Source organism: Toxorhynchites rutilus, chromosome 2 (assembly GCF_029784135.1).
Source record: "Toxorhynchites rutilus septentrionalis strain SRP chromosome 2, ASM2978413v1, whole genome shotgun sequence".
Taxonomy (NCBI): Eukaryota; Metazoa; Arthropoda; class Insecta; order Diptera; family Culicidae; genus Toxorhynchites; species Toxorhynchites rutilus.
In genome coordinates this window covers 174,568,784-174,592,011 of record NC_073745.1, presented here as the reverse complement: position 1 = coordinate 174,592,011, position 23,228 = coordinate 174,568,784, and the positions used below count along the sequence as shown (strand labels likewise).

The window sequence follows — 23,228 nt, the reverse complement described above, 5'->3', positions numbered from 1 at the left end:
TTCCTATCCATGTTACACTGTGACCAAATATGTTTCAATCAAGTGCTATTAACAGGTGGTTATCGAGTTGGCATTAACCACTGGCTGGCTTCCAGTATCGAGGAAAATGTGGAAATGACTAATCGTTACTGAAAATAATCTGCCAGTTCCTCTGGGAATTTTCAAAATATATTCATGTGAAAGAGTTTAATTGAATGTTTTCTATCCATGTTACACTGTGACCAAATACATTTGGTTTTGTGGTTTTTCAATCAATCGCAATTAACAGGATAGCTTCAGAAGATTATTCTTCCCCATCAGTAGGATATTTCCGTATCCAATATTGTATGCGCCCGCAATCGATTATTGCTCAGTCGCCGAAAGTTTCGAGCTCAGAGAGTTCATTCCCCTCTAGTTTGCCTTCCAAATTGCCATCGTAAACCACACCTTCTCTCGATTCAATCACACACAAAAAGCATACTTAAGCGATATTCTGGTGGTGAGACACATTCATTTTTCGTGAGGACATCGACAAGACAACATCGTTGCCTAACGTGCTGGAGGAGGTGGACGGCGAAGGATCGACACATACACGCGCAGAACTCTTTCCGTTAGGATGCCATTCAGCATCGAGAAAGTTCCGGAAAGATCTAATCATTGCTGGAAAATAATCTGCCAGTTCCTCTGGGAATTCAAAAATACATTCATGTGAAAGAGTTTATTTGAATGTTTTCTATCCGTGTAACACTGTGACCAAATATTTTTCAATCAAGTACTATTAACAGGTGGTTATCGAGTTAGTATTAACCACTGGTGGGCTTCCAGTATCGAGGAAAATGTGGAAATATCTAATCGTTACTGAAAATAATCTGCCAGTTCCTTTGGGAATTTTCAAAATATATTCATGTGAAAGAATTTAATTGAATGTTTTCTATCCATGCAACACTGTGACCAAATATGTTTCAATCAAGTGCTATTAACAGGTGGTTATCGAGTTGGCATTAACCACTGGTGGGCTTCCAGTATCGAGGAAAATGTGGAAATAACTAATCGTTACTGAAAATAATCTGCCAGTTCCTCTGGGAATTTTCAAAATATATTCATGTGAAAGAGTTTAATTGAATGTTTTCTATCCATGTAACACTGTGACCAAATATGTTTCAATCAAGTGCTATTAACAGATGGTTATCGAGTTGGCATTAACCACTGGTGGGCTTCCAGTATCGAGGAAAATGTGGAAATATCTAATCGTTACTGAAAATAATCTGCCAGTTCCTTTGGGAATTTTCAAAATATATTCATGTGAAAGAGTTTAATTGAATGTTTTCTATCCATGTAACACTGTGACCAAATACATTTGGTTTTGTGGTTTTTCAATCAATCGCAATCAACAGGATAGCTTCTGAAGATTATTCTTCCCCATCAGTAGGATATTTCCGTATCCAATATTGGATGCATAAAACCTTGTGCCTCCAACGTAACGCTCTCGTTTTCGAAGTTCTCCAAATATTCATTCATTCAGAATGAATTCAGATTCAACTTCATACAAATGATCTCTATATCAACGAGAGTCCTACGTCACCCTTGCGGTTATACCATAGATATAACCCACTTCCTGTTTTTTCAAAACCACGAGTACTAGGTTTTCTAAATTGGAACCATTCCATAAAACAAGGCGCTTTTCAGGTCCATTAAACCTTCCAAAAAAGAGTTTAGGAAATAAAGTTCAATGCTTTCTAAAACATTATCCAAAATAATAATAAAACACAAATTCATTTCTTCATAATTTGTTTGCCAGGATCTGATGAGTATGTGAATTTGGCAGTTGTTCTGAGCTTATTGATAGTTGGGGACTTTCCTGATTATTGAAAGTACAGTAATTTACAATTAGTTCGACATTTAGGTAATTGGACGGACATGTAATGCGATTTATTTAGTTGGACAGTTTTGTAAACATAGAGATCCAAATTATGACCCCACATTGAAAGTCGACACTGTACCACTGTCATCGCAAATGTCCAATTACAGGTTAAAATCGCCTCCAATGCGACACTGAGTGGCGCTTCGGCACGTCGCATTGAATGTAATTTACTGTACAACATGTCACAAAGCTGGATGGGAAGAAATTTTCCAACTGTGAAAGCTGTGGCGAGTGGCAAACGCAATCGCTAAACAGAAAGGTTTAGCTAAACAAGATGGGGATATCGAGTGATAACAAAACAATAAACTCTTTAGATTGAAGATAGATTTGTGATACTGAAAAGGACCCTTTTTAGCTTGCATCTGAATCCAACGAGCGAACAAATCGTAATGAATGTATTTTTTTGTCATCGCTCCCTTTTAACGCTCATTCGTTCGTCTCGTTGGACTCGCCCCTCTGGCTGAGTCTGCCGATTTGTCTCTATCCTGTGAGTGTGTACCGCTAGAGTATAAAACGCGCGGACCCCAAAAAAATATCTTATTTTCTTTCAAACCGTAAACCCGTGTGGTTGTACGGCATCGGCATCGTGGACGTAACAAAGGAGGACAAATTAAGGGAAAGGCAAAGTCCCACTCGAACCGTGCAGGTGTGCAGTTCTTCGTTGGTGTATCCGTCAATTGCTTAGCAAGGGTAGCTAGGCCGAGCGCGTTAGTATCAGTGCACCAGCCGGCGTTATATAGTTTCGGCCGCCGAAGTGATCGAGTTGGCTGGTAAAGCTGCTCGCGACGATAAGAAAAACCGCATTCAGAACAGAACACATCAAGACAACAACAGGCAGTTGCAGCGAGTGGCGAGTGGCAAACGCAATCGCAAAACGGAATCAAGTAGCAGAAGAAAAAAGTTTGTTCTTTATACAAACTGCTTTGGTGGCAAATCCAGAACAAGGCGGCATCGAGGGCGTTCGAAATGGTTTTTTTCAAAACCACGAGTACTAAGTTTTCTAAAATGGAACCATTCCATAAAACAAGGCGCTTTTCAGGGCCATTAAACCTTCCAAAAAAGAGTTTAGGAAATACAGTTCAATGCTTTCTAAAACAATATCCAAAATAATAATAAAACACAAATTGATTTTTTCATAATTTGTTCGCCAGGATATGATGGGTATGTGAATTTGGCAGTTGTTCTGAGCTTATTGATTTTCACCAATTCTTAAATTGCTTCTAGATTGAAAATACAGTAATTTACACTTATCTCGACATTTAGCTAATTGGACGGACCTGTAATGCGACATATTTAGTTGGACATTTTTGTAAACATAGAGTTCGGAGTCCAAATTATGACCCCACATTGAAAGTCGACACTGTACCACTGTCATCACAAATGTTCAATTACAGGTTAAAATTACCTCCAATCCGACACTGAGTGGTGGTAATGCGACGTGCCATTGAATGTAATTTACTGTACAATATGTCACAAGCTGGATGGGAAGAAATTTTCCAACTGTGAAAGCTGTGGCGAGTGGCAAACGCAATAGCTAAACAGGAAGGTTTAACCGAACAAGATAAGAATATCGAGTGATAACAAAAACACAACACCAAAGGTTCTTTTCAGAACCATCAACATGTTCATAAAGAGTAAACAGTAAACTAATCCATTTTTCAGGTAGATAGGTAGGTATTCACGTAGGAGAAGAAAATAAAACAATAAATTTAAAATATATATTTAACAAAAGCTGTCCCCTTTGTATAGTCCTACGTCACTCCGGTTATGTCCCCGACATTACCCACCCGTCTTTTTTACCAAAAAGCACGTCATATATACCGACTTTTCGGGAGAGTGTAGATCGGCGATTATGATGAGCACGAGGAATCGCTGTTTACACAAAAGAGAGCGTGAAGTGTAAACCAGAATAACATCGGTGGATGAACTCGGTGTATTGATAATGAATTCTACCAAATGTTCACAGTGGCGTGTAATCCGGAATACGGTTGAATAAGGCCCAATGAGTAATATTTTATTTCCCTTGAGACAAATGATTGAATAATTGAGAAATGTCAAGCATTGATCCAGCGGCATTGTGAGGGAGGCGAGGGGCATCCGCCCCTGGTGTCACCCTCAAAGGAGTTTATTTGAAGATGAACTCACTATGAAAAAAATTATATGAAACTAGCTGACCCGGCAAACTTCGTCCCGCCTAAAAGTTATATTTCGTGATCACATCCACGTTTTGTATTCGCATAATTGTTCATTGTTTGAAAAAAAATACTATCGAAATTACCTTTTACTATAAAATTCCTAGTACTTCTATCAATACTCGTCATTATAATATCAGATTATTTTCTGTTCAATTCTCGTTCATGATTTTTCAACCACTTGCAAATAACATGTTTCTCCGTTACATGGAATAGATGTTTGATACAAAAAAATGATAGAATAAAGACAGCCCTAAATCGGACAATTCCTCTGTCGAGTTTTGCTCTTATCAACACATTCGGCGATACATTTTTATTTATATAGATAGATTACGATATAGGAGTACGTTTTATCACATCAAATTCCATTTCCATTTTCGAATGAAGATCAATTTCGTTAGCGCAAACATCAAATGGACTAAAAACGCTTTTCAATATGTAATTGTAGAACATATGCGAATTGAATTTTCCGAATTTTCCTTCAGAGATTATCGAAAATTCTCAATTGTCATGTTTAGTTGGAATATATTTGTTTGAAATATGTGTATTATTTTTAAGGGATTCCCTCTCCATTCCAGAGGAGGGAGGGGTGTCATACCTTCGTAGAAAAATTTCTCGTACATAAAATTGGATTCTCGAGTAATGCGCCCGCCCCCCTTTATGGAGGGGGAGGAGTGCCAAACCACCGTAGAAACATTCATTACCTCCTATAACCTCCATATACCAAATTTGGTTCCTTTTGCTTGATTAGTTCTCGAGTTATGCAGAAATTTGAGTTTCATTCTTATGACAACTCCTGCTTAAAAAGGCTTAAAGAGGGGGAGGAGTATCTATTCACCATAGAAACATTGCTTGCTTCATAAAACCTTCATATGCTAAATTTGGCTCAATTTGCTTGAGTTCTTGAGTAATGCAGATATTTATGCTTCATTTGTATGACAGCCCCCCTTAGAGAGGGGTAGGAGTGTCGAATCACCATAGAAACCTTTACCGATGTGACGTTTGATGTACGGTCGCCGGAATTTGTTTTTCCTAACACTAGGGTTACCATCTGTCCTGACTTAGTAGGACATGCCCTGATTTTGAGGCGTCCTGATTTATTTTTCATATTCTAGCATTTGTCCTGTTTATATAAGAAATTAAATTTTGTTGATGAATTATAATCAGCGCCTTACAATTTCGCTTCCTCTTATGAGCCTATCAATTTGCTGCAAACTCATGCAGGCTAAAAATAATGCTACACTCTCTTCACGCTCAATAAAAAGAATATCACTTCACCTCTGAACAGCCTTGTTTCGTTTCACCTTCATTTGATTCATTCTTTACACAAATCGCCAAATGAAAATGGAAGTGTCTTATATCTGAATGAAAATTTCGATTGAGTTCAAACCGTAAAGAGTGTGTCACATCAAATTGCATCACGGACAAAACGCTGTAGAAATTCGCCCAGTAGACCGATTCTTTTGAAAATTTTAGACAGTAAAATAAAAACTATTAAACAACTTTTGGCATTTTCTTTTTATTCATACTTAGAGCCCAAGCCCGTATGCTCGCACCTTCCTCTTTACCCCGTCCATAAGATTCTGTACAACGTCAGGTTGTAGTTTTTTTTAACAGAAATCCATTTTCTCTTGAAGTCCGCCTCCGATTTGACAACTTTTGGGTTCTTCCGGAGGGACTGCTTCATAATCGCCCAATATTTCTCTATTGGGCGAAGCTCCGGCGCATTGGGCGGGTTCATTTCCTTTGGCACGAAGGTGACCCCGTTGGCTTCGTACTACTCCAACACGTCCTTTGAATAGTGGCACGAAGCGAGATCCGGCCAGAAGATGGTCGGGCCCTCGTGCTGCTTCAATAGTGGTAGTAAGCGCTTCTGTAGACACTCCTTAAGGTAAACCTGCCCGTTTACCGTGCCGGTCATCACGAAGAGGACGCTCCGCTTTCCACGAGAGCAGATCGCTTGCCACACCATGTACTTTTTGGCAAACTTGGATAGTTTCTGCTTGCGAATCTCCTCCGGAACGTTGAATTTGTCCTCTGCGGAGAAGAACAACAGGCCCGGCAGCTGACGAAAGTCCGCTTTGACGTAGGTTTCGTCGTCCATTACCAGGCAATGCGGCTTCGTCAGCATTTCGGTGTACAGCTTCCGGGCTCGCGTCTTCCCCACCATGTTTTGCCTTTCGTCGCGGTTAGGAGCCTTCTGAACCTTGTATGTACGCAGGCCCTCCCGCTGCTTGGTCCGCTGGACGAATGAACTTGACAAATTCAGCTTATTGGCGACATCCCGGACCGAACTTCTCGGATCACGTCTAAACTGCTTAACTACGCGCTTGTGATCTTTTTCACTGACGGAGCATCCATTTTTGCCGTTCTTCACCTTCCGGTCGATGGTTAGGTTCTCGAAGTATCGTTTTAGTACTCTGCTGACCGTGGATTGGACGATTCCCAGCATCTTACCGATGTCCCGATGTGACAACTCCGGATTCTCGAAATGAGTGCACAGGATTAATTCACGACGCTCTTTTTCGTTCGACGACATTCTTCCAAATTTACGAAAAATTGACAGTGAAGCATGGCCAACGTGATCTATACAATCTTATCTGATTATAAGCGAAAGCTGAAGATATAATTCCTAAAAATTAAATTTCTACAGCGTTTTTTCCGTGATGCAATTTGATGTGACACACCCTTTATTCACTAATGGAAATAATGAAAATGACAATGTGGAAGAATGAGCAGTATGTCAGCAAGCATAATCAGTGGCTGGCGCTGGTTGTAAGACTAATATGTCTCATATGCCTCTATTATTTCCATGTTGACGTAGGACTACGTCTTTCTTTTCTATACTGGGGTGTAAGTTCAAAGTTTCGAAAACGAAAGCCATGAAGCCTGGGGAAATCGACATTGCAAAATAGATGCAAGTTGCGAGTACTTTTGTACTCGCATGCGTTTTTGCAAACTGGAATGTGTTTTCCCAATACAGATTCCGAAACCAAAAAGATGGGAAAATTGACATTGCAGATACATTCAAGCAGGTAATACTTTTATACCCCCTTGCATTTTTACACTCCGGAGTTCGTTTCGCTAACACGGTCTACAAAAGCGGGTACAAATGCAACGCTTCGGCTCGATTATTCAAGACTGCATTGGAAGATATTTGTCGCCAGTTTACTGAGCTTCTACGCATACCGTTTGATGATTAAGTAAAATGTTGATAACTATTTGCTGCGATAACTACTACCATAATGCATGAATTGACCTAAATTGGGATTTGTTGCAATTGAATTCGTAAATAGTTTCATTCATTCACTAGTTTAATCAATAATTTAATCAATACACACAAAAGAAAGCTCTGCGCAGCGGCGATATCGTACCCAATGAGGAACATCCGAGGTGGCATTATTGCTTAATCAATAATTTAATCAATACACACAAAAGAAAGCTCTGCGCAGCGGCGATATCGTACCCAATGAGGAACATCCGAGGTGGCATAATTGCTAATTGAAGAAAAACAATTGATTACTAAGCCAACGGCAGTCCTACGTCAACCTTGCGGTTATATCATAGGTATAACCCATCCATAGTTTTTTTTCCACTAACCATCGAACAATTGAAAAATGTCAAGCAGTATCTATACGAAAGTCAATTGGGACAAGCAATATGTGCTCATTCGGAAGTTGCGTATACAGAACAAAAAAAAATCCATTTGGTTCTCAAATGGGGATCAACACTAGGGTAGGAGCCTGACCGTTGGTCTCAAATGTTCCTATCTCACACCTCCACGAAGATCATATGACGACATTTGACGACAATGAATTTCTACAATTGTCAGTTGTAGAAATTCATTCGTGACCAGAGAAATAAAAACGGTGCTCCTCGATCTTCTCATGGAAAATTCGCGTCCAGTCAAGGATTGATAGCTTTTTCGGACATTGTGGACTTCATATTACACCCTCAATATTCAAGACCCCCTTAGAAGCCTTATTTCTGCCTTGCTCCCATCTCTGAAGTCTTATCTTAGACAATTGACTGTTTCATGTCCCCTCGTTGCATCAATCATATCTTTCGATGGATAATTCATCTAACGTAGTAGAAGATATGATCAATGTGCTACAATGGAACTGCCGTCTGCGAATGACGGATCCCAATAATAGCATGTCCGAATAAGAACCTGAAATTATTGAGAACCAGAGCAGTGGGTCCAAAGCCCCGTAAAGGAGGATGGTTGTGAGTCGCTAGAGGATGATGGTGACGAATGTAGCGTCACTACAAAAACTGAATATAAAGTTGTAGATTCAGTCGAGGTCCACTCTTCGTGGAAAAAGAACCTCACCAAGGGTCAGAGAAGAAAACTGAAGAACTTGGTCGCAGCTGGGATTCCTGCAAAGGAAGCTCGGCTGAAAGCACTTAGTCAGCATATCTCTGGGCCAAAAAAAAAAGCCCCCGAGGATCGGAGCTACCTAGTAGTGATGAAAAACCGATTCCTAAAAAATCGAAGCAAAATCTCTGTCCCCGACAAAGAGCGGGGCAGAATGAGCAGAAAAAAGTTGCACACAACCCTGAAGAGTGTACAATACCACAACAACCACTATCGAATCTGGAATTTCCTTCAAAGAAGCCTTAGAGTAGATCAAATTTGGTATTCTCCCGAAGAACTATCCCAACACTGAACTGACTACAGCTCAACTAGATTCCATTCAGAATGCTCTACTAACTGCAATAGAGCAACAAAGAAATGCACCGGTGAAACCCAAGTTTTTAAACTGCTCATATAAGTCGGTTTATAATCCTTTCTTGTAAAGACCATCAAATTTCGGAATGGTTGAAGAAAGTGTTTCCCATGATAACCCTAGAGGATAACATAAAACTGGTTGCTTTAGACGCAAAAAATATTCCGCGTCCAGAGATTCTTCATGCCTTTTTTCCAAAAAGTGCAACATACAGCGACGAGAGACTCAAAAGCCTCATTGAGAGCCAAAACGAGAATCTCTCCACTGATAAATGGCGAATACTCAAAAGATCCAATCCCAATGAAATCCACGCGGATTGGACACTAACAGTCGACGAAGCTTCAATGTGTCAACTTTTTAGCAACCTCTTCAAAATAAACTTCCGATTAGGCGAAACTAAGCTGAGGACCCGTGGCCGAGTGGTTAGCGTCTCATATTATTATGCCGGGTGTTCGGGTTCGATTCCCGTTCTGGCCGGGGGATTTTGACGTAGGACTACGTTCAACCGGAAGCTATAGGGGGTGAAATGAAAATCTAGGCACTAAACAAGTAGGAAAAAATGCAAGATTTGGAACGCTTATAACTCGAGCATTTCTCAATAGATCGCAAAGGTGTTTGCATCAATTGATAGGAAATATATCTACGCATCTATCATAACGAATAACATTTAATTTTTCTTGAGATAAACAATTGAATAATTGTGAAATATCAAGCATTGTCCAAATGCACTATGTGCCCATTTTTGATTGGTTCATTTTGTGCTCCTCAAATCTTACCGACCAAAACGGGCAACCACAGCAGCAGCGAAATACAATGAAGCACGATTGGAAAGGAAAAAAAATGAACGAAACATTTGTCGCAGTCTCACACATGCGTAATTCTCGAGCGAGCCAGACGATCATTCTCATCCAAACCGTACACCACATCGTTTCGCATCACATCACATCAACAAACTAACACAAGCAGCCATGTCTGGACATGGCAAAGGAGGAAAAGTGAAGGGAAAGGCAAAATCCCGCTCGAACCGTGTTGGACTGCAGTTTCCCGTAGGTGTATTCGCCAATTGCTCCGCAAGGGTAGCTAGGCCGATCGCGTTATTACCAGTGCACCAGTCCACCTAGCCGCCGTTATAGAGTTTCGGCTGCCGAAGTGATCGAGTTGGCTGGCAAAACTGCTCTCGCTTTGGTTCGGTGGACATCAAGACAACAACAGGCAGACGCAAACGCAATCGCAAAACGGCAGCAGGTAGCAGAAGAAAAAAGTTTGTTCTTTATACAAACTGCTTTGGTGGAAAATCCAGAACAAGGCGGCATCGAGGGCGTTCGAAATGGTTTTTTTTCAAAACCACGAGTACTAAGTTTTCTAAATTGGAACCATTTTAAAAACACGGCGCTTATCAGGGCCATTAAACCTTTCAAAAAAGAGTTTACGAAAAACAGTTCAATGTTTTCTAAAACAATATCCAAAATAATAATAAAACACAAATTGATTTTTTCATAATCCTGTTTTCCAGGATATGATCAATATGAGAATTTGGCAGTTGTTCTGAGCTTATTGATGGTTGAGGACTTTCCTGATTATTCAATTTTCACCAATTCTTAAATTGTTTCCAGATTGAAAGTACAGTAATTTACAATTAGTTCGTTCGACATTTAGCTAATTGGACGGACATGTAATGCGACATATTTAGTTGGACATTTTTGTAAACATAGAGTTCGGGGTCCAAATTATGACCCCACATTGAAAGTCGACACTGTACCACTGTCATCGCAAATGTTCAATTACAGGTTAAAATCGCCTCCAATGCGACACTGAGCGGTGCTTCGGCACGTCGCATTAAATGTAATTTACTGTATAACATGTCACAAGCTGATAGGAAGAAATCTGTGAAATCTGTGGCGAGTGGTAAACGCAATAGCTAAACAGGAAGGTTTAACCGAACAAGATGGGGATATCGAGTGATAACAGAACAATAAACTCTTTAGATTAAAGATAATTTTGTAATCCTGAAAAGGACCCTTTTTAGCCTGCATGTGAATCCAACGATGTATTTTTTAATGTATTTTTTGCCATCGCTGCCTTTTAACGCTCATTCGTTCGTCTCGTTGGACTCGCCCCTTTGGCTGAGTCTGCCGATTTGTCTCTATCCTGTGAGCGTGTACCGCTAAAGTACAAAACGCGCGGATCCGCTGAAAAATATATCATTCTTTTTCAAACCGTAAATCAGTGTGGTTATATGGCATCGTTTCACATCACAATATACCTAATAGCGGTTATAGAAATTCGGCCGCCGGAGTGCTCGAGTTGGCTTGCAAAGCTGCTTACGACAATAAGAAAACCCGCCTACAGAACAGACCACATTCGGTTCGGTGGCAACAACTAGTTTCTGCGAGTAGCAAACGCAATCGCAAAACGGCAGCAGGTAGAAGAAGGAAAAAGTTTGTTTATACAGACTGCTTTGGTGGCAAAACCAGCCACCGTAAAACATCATCATCATCGGATGTGATGCCAACGCTTATCACACAATGTGGACAAGTACCGACATTAACTACCGAGGTGAGTGTCTTTTAGAATTTCTTTCGTCAAACAACATAGATATTGCTAACAAAGGAAATGAACCAACATTCATAAACACAATCAGACAAGAAGTCTTAGACCTAACGATGTGTAGCCCGGTTATTCTTGACAAGATTCATAACTGGTACGTTTCCGAAGAGGCGTCTTTGTCTGATCATAGACACATTATTTTAGAATGGGATGGTGGCATCTGGGATCGGTATTCCCTTGAACTCGAGTCAAAAACTCTAAACTCAAAAATACAGTCGATTCAGCAGCTTGAATCAGCTTCAAAAGAATCTCTGTCTAGTCTCTGTCTCAAAAATAGTCTCTGTCTACAACAACAATTGCCCACTAAGAAAAGTTTCTTCGACAAGAAACGTTCCTTGGTGGAATAAAAGACTTGAACAGCTTCGCAAAACAGCGGAAACTGTTCAACAGAGCAAAAATTTCTTCGGACTGGTCTCAATACAAAACGGCTCTAACTGAGTACAGCAGAGAACTGAGACGATCCAAACGAAAATTCTGAGTATATAACTGCGAAAGCATTGAAAGTACTCCAACCGTTGCTAGAATCAATAAAACTGGCAAAAGACCACTCAAACGGGCTAGGTACCCTTAAAAAGGACGACGGTTCGTTTACAAAAACTCCCTTAGAAGTACTACACTTACTGATGAAGACTCACTTTCCGGGATCTACATCTGTCCACTCGAATACAAATCCTGGCTATGATGGCGACACAAAATGCTCTCGATGGCACCCCACGAGACCTGAAAGTACAAAGGATGTCGCTAACATAGTTGCTGGGATGTCGCTAACATAGTTGCTTCACGAGAGCCAGAGTAGTTAACGCGGTGAGATCCTTTCTACCTTACAAATCTGCAGGTGCAGATGGAATTTTTCCAGCCCTGATTCAAAATGGAGAATCAAAACTAATTCCACCTCTAATCGAGATTTTCAAAGCAAGTCTGATACTAGAGCACATTCCTTCGATATGGAGACTTGTTAAAGTAGTGCACAAGGCAGACAATCGGATATCCCCGTCCGGGATATCTTAGGTAGCCGTGATCCTGATCTTCTGCTTCATCTATACCTGTTCCTCAGAAACGCCAATGTCAACGTTTAATGATGTTTCCTACTACTGTGTCCCTGTTTCATATCCCTTCTATCCGATCTATAAACTTTTACTTAGTCGCAGCAATACATACACACACTCTTTACAGATACACGGGCCAAAGGTTGTGCAGTCCACTGATGATTCAACAAGAGCCAAAGATTGTACCGCTCATGACAACTCTACACGAGCTGATGATCGCGCCGGCTAGTGACCATTCTATCCTGGATTCCTCGAGTCGAGGAGACGCACCACGCTAGATATGGGGTACATACTAGGGGGGCGTTGCTGATTGATGGTCAGCTGCATCCCAATAGGAAGTATCCCGTGTCGGGCACACGTACAGAGCATTGGAGACAGCAACATCCCAATTACGAGAACACTTGTAATACTAACCTCGAGCCGACCGCGAGTAATCGGTTACATATTACTAACATAGATAATAAGAAAAACTGTCAAAATATTGAACTCCGGCCCCGTTAGGCTAACGCCATATGAGCCTTGATAAAAATATATATTTTGGAAAAAAAAGTAGTTTTCATTCCAAAAAGCGGAGAATCGCGACAAATTACTCTCAAAGGCATTCAGACCAATTAGTTTATCATCAATACTGCTGAAAACTATGGAAAAAGTATTGTATGAATACATAAAGTCTGTATTCATGTCCAAATGCCCATTATCTAAATACCAGTTTTCCTACCAATCATGCAAATCCACAGTAACAGCGCTACACACGCTTGTAACGAAAATTGAAAAATCTCTCTTGTCAAAAGAAACCGCTCTATGCGCGTTTCTTGACATCGAAGGTGCCTTTGATAATGCTTCTTATCTATCAATGGCACAAGCGATGAGAAAAAGACGCTTCGATAACTGCAGAGTCAAATGGATCCAGGGCATGCCACACATAAACAAATCACCTCGGAGCTGGGCGAGTCGTCAACATATGTGATTGCAACGAAAGGTTGCCCACAAGGAGGGGTTTTATCACCCCTCCTTTGGTCACTTGTAGTTGACGACCTTCTGATAAGTTTAGAGGTAAAAGGATTCGAAGTTGTGGGCTTTGCCGATGATCTAGTCATAATGGTACGAGGCAAGTTTGATGACGTGTTATCGAGCAGAATGCAGATGGCCTTTAATCTTGGTGTATCACAGAAGGTCTGAGCATAAATCCCTCAAAAACAACAATTATTCCGTTCACCAAAAAGAAAAAAACTGTATTTGCAGTCTCTACATCTTGGGGGAGAGGAAATAAAAAGCAGCGCTTCAGTGAAATATCTAGGTGTAATCTTAGATGCTAAATTAAACTGGAACGCGCACTTAGATTCAATAATCAGCAAGGCCAACTCAGCTCTAAGGGCATGCTCTAAAGTGATAGGAAGAACATGGGGTCTTAAACCAAAAATGGTTATGTGGGTTTACACTGCAATTGTGCGGCTTAGGATAACCTATGCCTCACTTGTATGGTGGCCTAAGACTAAGGAGACTGTAGCTACAAAAAAGCTAAACAAACTCCAACGACTAGCATGCGTTGCAATTACTGGAGCAACGGCATTGGAGGCTATCCTTCAATTGGTACCTTTGAACCAATATGTTCAGCTAGAGGCTAAAAAAAGCGCTCAAAAGCATAAAAGATGGAAAAAAAATACTATACGGGAACAAAACTGGTCACTTGAGCATCTTGAATCTTTTACCCATTGGACCAGCCTCAGAGATGAACAATGATTGGATGGAACCTAGGACCAATTATGACATTCCATACAGAGTGATCGAACATTCTCGCTCAGTATGGGATGAAGGTGGCCCCAACGTTCGTAATGGTTCAATCATGTTCTACACTGATGGGTCGAAATGGGAATCAGAACAGATGCTGGAGTGTATGGTCCCAGAACAAAAATCTCTGTGGCTATGGGAAACTGGCCAACAGTTTTTCAGGCAGAAATAGCTGTAATAATAGAATTTCTAAATGTCTGCCTCAAAAGAAAGTATAGACATGCTAACATCTGCATATTCTCTGACAGTCAAGCGGCACTTAAAGCTCTAAATGCCTTCAAGTGCCCTTCTGGGAATGCATTTCCCTTTTACGGCAATTAAGTCAGATAAGTTCGGTACAATTGTACTGAATTCCTGGCCATTGCGGTATAGAGGGCAACGAGTAAGCAGATGAACTTGCCAGGAACGGCTCAAACTCACCATTCACTGGTCCAGAACCATTCTGTGGACTCTCCGACTGTGTGTTGAAAAGCGAGCTGAAAAAATGGGAAGACCGGGAAGTGACAGCCAATTGGATGGCTGCAAAACTTAAACAGGCGAAAAACTTTATAAAGCCGGGTATTAAAATTACTCAACAGCTGCTAAGCCTTAATAAGAAAGACTTAAGCACATTCACTGGTCTTGTGACAGGACACTGCCCGAGTAAATACCATCTTAAGAACATAGGTTTAGCACAAGATGATATTTGTCGCTTTTGTAATGCCGAAAAACCTCGGAACATTTGCTCTGTAACTGCGGAGCTCTAATTAGACGCAGACTGCAATACCTTGATAAAGCTATTCTGGAGCCCAAGGAAATTTGGTCTGCGTTGCCGATCAGGATTATAAATTTTATCAAATAGATTATTCCTGATTGGCACCTATCACGCTATAGCTTTCAGTCTACTCCTCCATCAATAAGTAGTAGATAAGCTTGAAGTGTAGTATAAAAAAGGGTTATACCACAATAGTTCAAAATAATGGACGCAGTGGTCACACCCAACAGGGGCAAAAATGGAACTGCCGTAGTTTAGTGCCTAAACTAGACTCGTTCAAATTTTTACTTCAAAATTATGACTGTGATATATTCGCCCTTTCTGAAACATGGCTTTCTTCTAACACAGAACTCAACTTCCACGATTTTAACATTATTCGCCTGGATAGAAATTCCTCTCCCAGCTCTATCAAACGTCAAAATTGTCGCGTGTCAAGTAACTGCAAAAATAAAGAACTTTGCATAGCTTCAGTATACGTTCCTCCAAATACTAACATTAGCCGTAGTCAACTTTGGAATCTAGTCTCGATTCTCTCATCCCCAGTTCTAATTCTGGGTGACATGAACTCTCATGGTACTGGGTGGGCTATTTTTTACGATTTATGTGCTGATTTCAACTTGACTATCTTGAACACTGGTTCACGATTGAACACACGAATTCCAAAACCTCCAGCTCGAGAAAAGCTCGAGCTTTTTGTTCAAGCTCGCTATCATTAGATTGTCAGTGGAAGGTCATCAATGATCCCCATGGTAGCGATCGCTTGCCAATCAATATATCAATCAAGTGTAGTCCGCAATACACTGAACTATCTCAGGTTCCTTTTTATATAACAAGGAACATCGACCGGCAAAAATTTGCAACGGCGGTAACAATTGGTGTCGAATCAATAGATATACTTCCACCATTGGAAGTATATCGATTCTTCGTCGATTTTATGTATAAAGGCTCACTGGAAGCACAAAAAAGAAAAGTTCCAAGTGCTCCTTTAAAATAAAACCAGCCACTCCTGGCTAGGACGAGGAATGCACAAAATTGTATTTGAAAAAATTTGATGCTTTCAAAGCTTTTCGTAGACATGGAACATCCACACACTTCGAGGAATATTCAAAGCTTGAAATACAGCTGAAACAATTAATTAAAACCAAAAAACCCGGTTACTGGCGCAATTTCATTGAAGGTCTTTCTCATGAAACCTCAATACGTACCTTGTGGAGGGTAGCTCGCAACATGCGTAACCGCTCATCTACCAACGAGAGTGAAGAATACTCCAACCGATGGATATTCGATTTCGCTAAAAAGGTCTGTCCAGACTCAGTTCCAGCCCATCATATTCTTCGAGAAACGTCTCCAAGCGGTGGACCTCTAGACAGACCATTCTCAATGCTGGAATTTTCTATGGTTCTTCTTTCATCGAACAACTCTTCACCCGGAAGCGATATGATTAAATTCGTTCTTCTAAAAAATCTTCCCGATATCGCGAAAAGACGCATGCTAGACTTATTCAATACCCTACTAGAAAACAATATTGTGCCACCCGAATGGAGACAGGTCAAAGTAATAGCAATTCAAAAGCCTGGCAACCAGCGTCTGACCATAACTCATACCGTCTAATTGCTATGCTCTCGTGCATTAGAAAATTGTTGGAGAAAATGATCCTTCGAAGACTCGATCAATGGATAGAGACAAATAATTTGCTATCAAGTACACAATTTGGGTTTCGCAAGAGCAAAGGAACAAACAATTGTTTAGCGTTGCTTTCTACAGATATTCAACTGGCCTTTGCGCACCTTGGAGCAACTGGTTTCAGTTTCCTTGGATATTAAGGGAGCTTTTGATTCGGTTTTCCATAGAAATTCTGTCAGACAATCTGGACATATGTGGACTTTCTGGAATTTTGAATAACTACTTGTACAATTTGTTGTCAGAAAAGCGAATGAACTTCACCCTCGGACAACTGACAACTTCCACAAATAGTTATATGGATCTACCCCAAGGCTCATGTCTCAGCCCCCTTCTTTATAATTTTTATGTGAAAGATGTTGACAGTTGTTTGGCAGAACAATGCACGCTAAGACAACTTGCAGATGATGGTGTGGTTTCCGTCAGAGGTCCCTATGCCGAAAACTTGCAAATACCATTGCGAAATTCCCTAGATAACTTGTCTTCTTGGACAAGGAACTTAGGGATCGAATTCTCTCCGCAGAAAACAGAACTGATAGTGTTTACTCGAAAGCGGTTCCCAGCCCAATTGCAACTTAAGCTTTTGGGCAGAAGCATTACCCAATCATTGACCTTCAAGTACCTCGGTGTCTGGTTTGATTCAAAATGCACTTGGAATACCCACATTACGTATTTGAAGCAAAAATGTCAAAAGAGGTTCAACTTTCTCCGCTCGATTTGCGACAGGTGGTGGGGAGCTCATCCGGGAGATCTCATAACGCTTTATAAAAACAACTGTTCTATCTATTCTGGAGTATGGCTCTTTCTGCTTTCTCTCAGCAGCTAAAAGTCACCTTCTAAAATTTGAACGAATTCAATATCATTGTCTACGTATAACTCTCGGCTGTATGCACTCAACGCATAACATGAGTCTCGAAGTTCTGGCAAGCAGTAACTCCTCTACAGAACCGATTCTGGGAACTTTCTCTCAGAATACTGGTGAAATACGGAGTCACGAACACACTTGTGATTGAAAACACTTCTGAACTTCATCTTTGAACACACTTGTGAACTTCATCTAAATATACAATCTCGGTTTATGAGAATTTATCACCACTATATTTCGTCAGATATTTGTCTTCCATCGTTTACTCCAGACCGTGCTCACTTCACCATCAGCAGTTCCTACTTGAATACGATCTGTCGATGATACAAGCAATACTTGGGATTCCAGATCAGCTTCGACCAACTTTCATTCCTCGTATTTTTAACCGAAAGTACCAAAAAGTCAATTGCATGAAAAGATACTTCACTGACTTCGGTGTTTTCAATGAAAATTTCAGCGCCTCCCGTAAACTGCAGAAACCTTGTTCCGTTTGTGTTGCTGAGCTGGCAGCAATCGACTTCGCATTGGAGATGATCTCCAACAAGCCTGCAGACCATTACTTCATTTTCTCGGATAGTCTCAGTTCGCTTGAGGCTCTCCAGTCGATGAAAACTTGTAGGCACTCATCTTATTTTCTCACAAAAGTGAGGCAGCAGATGAGTGCACTGATCGAAAGCAATTTCCAATTGCATCTCTACAGAATAAATCTTGTTCAAAACAATGTCTGTCGGTGTGGAAACGATTACATCGACCACGCAGTTTGGCAGAGCCAGAGAGTACCTCTTAAATGCCCTTGAGGCCCAAGGAAGACAGCCCTATGTTCCTGTTAGAGACGTGTTGGGAACTCGCGACATCTGCTATATGCAGTTGATCTATATGTTTGTGAAACGGTCGAGTATAAGAATGTAATGCCTTTATGTTTTTTTTCTTTTGACGTAGGATTACGTCTTCCGGGAACATACAGGTACAAACATACATACGGGAACATACGGGTACAAACAGAAAATTGAAAATCGAGCAGATCGTGAAAATTGTCCAATTTCAACCGCTCGAGATTTCGGCACTCCATAACAATTTTTTATATTGAAGAAAATAATATTAGTCATGAAACTAACTATCGAACAATTGAAAAATCTCAATCTCTATCCTAACGGAAATACCCACTTCTGATTGGTTGAAATTGACGACACATGCGGCGGGTCCCTAACAGAGTCATCAAAACCAAGCGTGTGTTAAAAATAACTTGATATATGAAATTATTTAAATTTTCATAAATAAAAACCAATACGATATATATCCCGCTCGAGAACGGGGGCAAGGTTGACGTAGGACTGTCGTTGGCTTAGTAATCATTTGTGTTTTTTTCAAGCAGCAATAATCGCACCTCGGATGTTCCTCATTGGGTACGATATCGCTGCTGCGCAGAGCTATCTTTTGTGTGTATTGATTAAATTATTGATTAGACTAGTGAATGAATGACACAATTTACGAATTCAATTGCAAACAAATCCCAATTTAGGTCAATTCATGCATTATGGTAGTGGTTATCACAGCAAATAGTTATCAATATTTTGCCTAATCATCAAACGGTATGCGTAGAAGTTGTACCCGCTTTTGTAGACCGAGTTAGCAAAACGAATTCCGGAGTATAAAAATGCATGGGAGTATAAAAGTTCTGCCAAGATCTGCAATGCCGAGTTCACCATCTTATTTGAATCTGAGTTGAGAAAACACATTCCGGTTTGCAAAAATGCAAGCGAGTACAAAAGTACTCGCAGCTTACATCTCATTTGCAATGCCAATTTCCCACGCTCCATGGTTTTGAAATCCGTGTTAGGGATATATTCCGATTTGCAGAAACGAGTAAAAAATACTCACAACTTGCATTTATTTTGCAATGCCATTTTCCCCAGGCTTCATGTTTTTGAAATCTGTGTTAGGGAAACATTTCAATTTGCAAAAACGCAAACGAGTACAAAAGTACCCGCTGCTTGCATCTATTTTGCCATGCCGATTTTCCCAGGCTCCATGGTTTGGAAGTCTGTGTTAGGGAAACATTCCGATTTGCGAAAGCGCAAACGAGTACAAAAGTACTCGTTTTTTTTTATTTAAATCGTTTATTTTTACAGGCTCAGTTACATAGGTTTAAAGGAGCCGAACTCCTTACTGTATTGTTACTAGTATATATACATTTTCCTTAATTCTAATGTTAATAATATAGGAAACCGATTACTCGCGGTCAACTCGTGTTTAGAAGGGTATATATTTTCTTCAGGAAAAGGAGTAAAAGTACTCGTTGATTGCATCTAATTTGCAATTCCAGTTTCCCCAGGCTCCATGGTTTTGAAGTCTGTGTTAGGGAAACATTCCGAGTTGCAAAAACTCAAATGAGTACAAAAGTACCCGCTGCGTGTATCTATTTTGCAATGTCAGTTTCCCCAGGCTCCATGAAAGGATTGAAAAAGTTTAAAGTCTCTATAATACAAAACCTTCCTTCCTTCCGAGGATTACTCGATACAGATGGGTGCCAATGACTATTGATTTGTAGTGAAAAATACGACATATTTGATATGGTGTAGTGGATATTTCTCCATTTGTTGACGAATGCCATAACCGTTTATCGTTTCAGAAGTTATGAATTTTTGAAAAACCCATTTGTGGCAAAAAATGAAAACAACAAAAAAACAAATACAATCAATAATTACGCGAATAAAATCCAAATTGTTTACAAGTGTAATATTATACATCAACTAAGTGGCTGTCCACATACCACGTGGACAATTTTAGGGGGAGTAGGGGGTATGAAAATGTCCACGCTTGTCCACGGAGAGGGGGCAGGGGTTATAGGCTATGTCCACGTGGACACGAAAAATATTTTTTTTTTGTAATATAATCATCGATACATTCCAAAATCAATAAAAACCGTTCCATATTTAAGAATTTTAAAACTTTCCGCCTAACTTAAGTATTCCGCATTTATGAATAAACGAATTGAGCTGCCTGAGAGTGCTTCAGATATCATTGAACTTCTGTAATATTTTTGAACTCCTTCACTGAAATCCATATTCTAAAATTAACTCACGTAAACTGTGAGCGACCGAGATATTTTGTATGATCCTATAACTATTATAGTTGCGGGCTATACATAGACGTTCCTAGCTCAAACCTACAAAAAATAAGCGATTCCATAATGGTTAAGTTTCCATGATATTACACATATGGTTTTTTTTATCAAATACAATTTTCTATAGAGCATGTATAGAGCTCTCGAGAACAATTAGTCTTAGGATAATAATGTCTGTATAGTTTGTCATGCAGAATTTCGTGTAAAATCATTTTTCTCGAAAAGTCAGAATTTTTCAAAGTACAGCGCGGACTCGATTATATACAGTTTTTGATTTCTTTTCAATGTATATAATCGAATCCTATATATAATTCGCATGTATTTTTCGTTTTTTGAATATTTTTATTGAATTTGGTTTTTGATTCATCTCCTTAAAGTCAGAAAACACCTTTCACACATAAAAAAATAAACGCTTCTACGCATATGTTTGAATTTCAACAATGACAGAGTTATTGAACTTTTTTTTTGTTTCGGACTTTGTTGCCTCAAACTGGCTCTACATTACAAAGTACGCTACGGAATACAATTCTGTTGCTTTCATTTGAGAGACGGGAAAATTTAGTACAGGATACACACTACTAAGTACTAAGTACACTACTAAGTGGACCATCTAAGTTAGTTCATTTTAATAACATTTTGGAAGTGAAAAACTTAAAAGTTAATAATTTTTAATATTTTATTATTAATTTCATCGTAAAAGTTTATATTGAACTAGATTGTTTCTATCAATTAAATTGAAGCTCTCTAACCACCATACAATTTTTTCTTTGACACAACTTCTATCTTTCTTAATTTGACTGCAATATCGATATAAACTATTCTTGGTGAAAATTCAGCAAAATCTTCAAAAATCACGATTTTTACCCCACTCTACATGTAATAGCCACTTAAATTGCATTTCAACGTTGAAAGGTTACATTTCTTCTTGAAATAAGTCATATTTGAAATATAAAAAAAAATATTTTTTTCCAAACTGTATATAATCGAGTCCAAAATTGTATATAATCGAATCACATATAATCGAGTCCGTATATAATCGAGTCTGTATATAATCGAGTCCGACCTGTATTGGAATCCCGTCAATTTCTAGGAATTAATATTTCATTTGCTTGAAACGATCCATGCACCACTAGTCGTCAAACTTGAATCAATTGATCCAGTATTCTATTTTTTTCAGAAAATTTCGCATAGATTGCAGTTGTAAAACATTTGAATTGATTGATTGAAGTGCCTTTTAGAAGAGGAAAAATACTTAAGATTTTTCGTTTTTTTGAGGGTTTTATTATTTTTTGATGATAAACTTGATTGTTTCTATCAACGAAATTAAAGCTCTCCAATCCTTCTACAATTCCTTCCTCGACACCACAATGTTATTCCTATTGTTATCTTTCACTATTTAAAATGTTCTACAACAGAATATTATGGAAAATTTTCTCATCTTTCAAATGAATTCAATTAAATTGTTCTATATAGCGTACTTTTGAATTGGGATCAATTTCATGCAAAAACTGGTCTCAAGAATTGTTCAACTTTCATAGTTGAGATTTGAGCTCGATTTCATAGTTGCGAATCAATGAATCGTGAGTTTTCTGATGTAATGCTTCCCCGCGAGCACTTTGGAAGTCACCTAGACACTCAATGCAGAATGGTCTATAAGGATTTGAAAAATGATAAAATATCTTAATACACTTTTAATACCCTCTGAAAATTCTCCGAACAATGGCGGAAAAGATTTTGAATTGCGCTACCGAGTAAAGGTGAATCGGAAATCCAGAGATTAGTAGTGATCGATCATATTCCGGTGTGGGCAAAGATTTTTTTCATCTAAAATTTTGCATCTCTGTAGTAAAATTTCTACTGGAATTACATATGAATCAAATGGAAGCAAATTAATCAAGTTGATTGGATTATTACTGGCGTCTATGTGATATCAAGGTTTTTTTTTTTGCAAGTGTTTAGAAAATCGTTTCCATTTATCCATTTATTTTTATTCGATTTACGATTGGCAATTACAATTAGTAAAGCTGAAGATCAATCTTTGAAGTTGTGTAGTTTATATTCAGTTGCGAATTGTTCCTCACCTGGTCAACTGTAAATTGCGTGTTTCCGTGTTAGCAAAACCAGATAGTGTTGCCCCTCTAACCTCGAGTAAACCGCGAGTAATCGGTCGAAACCTACTAAACATAGATTTAAGTTGAAATTCTGTAGAAACAAATCATGAATTAGTGGCTCCGCAAAGCTCATGCGATTGAGCCTTACAAATAAATGAATTGGAAAAAAAACCAGATAGCCTTTATATATTCGCTTATAATGGAAAAACAAAAAATATCATATACTCACAAGTATTTCAAAATTAACCTCATATGAACATGTGCTTTGTCATTCTACCCATTTCTCTACCATACAAAAACAATGGGCCACAACTGGTACTAGTTAGTGAAATTTGAAATAAAAACAACCTAAGGGGGGACCCCGGTCTGGAAAATCGAAAAAATCGAATGTTTGTTTTTTTTGCATTTTTGGGAAGCTTATGCCCCTTTTA

General features: G+C 39.3%; 1 protein-coding gene and 1 pseudogene across 3 annotated transcripts in view; both read right to left on the bottom strand.

Moving 5' to 3' along the window:
* LOC129764232 (JNK-interacting protein 3) overlaps window positions 1–23,228 on the bottom strand; it is a 211,645-nt gene that overhangs the window by 141,402 nt on the left and 47,015 nt on the right. The gene's annotated exons all lie outside the window — the stretch shown is intronic.
* LOC129772179 (U4 spliceosomal RNA) lies at window positions 18,818–18,991 on the bottom strand (annotated as a pseudogene).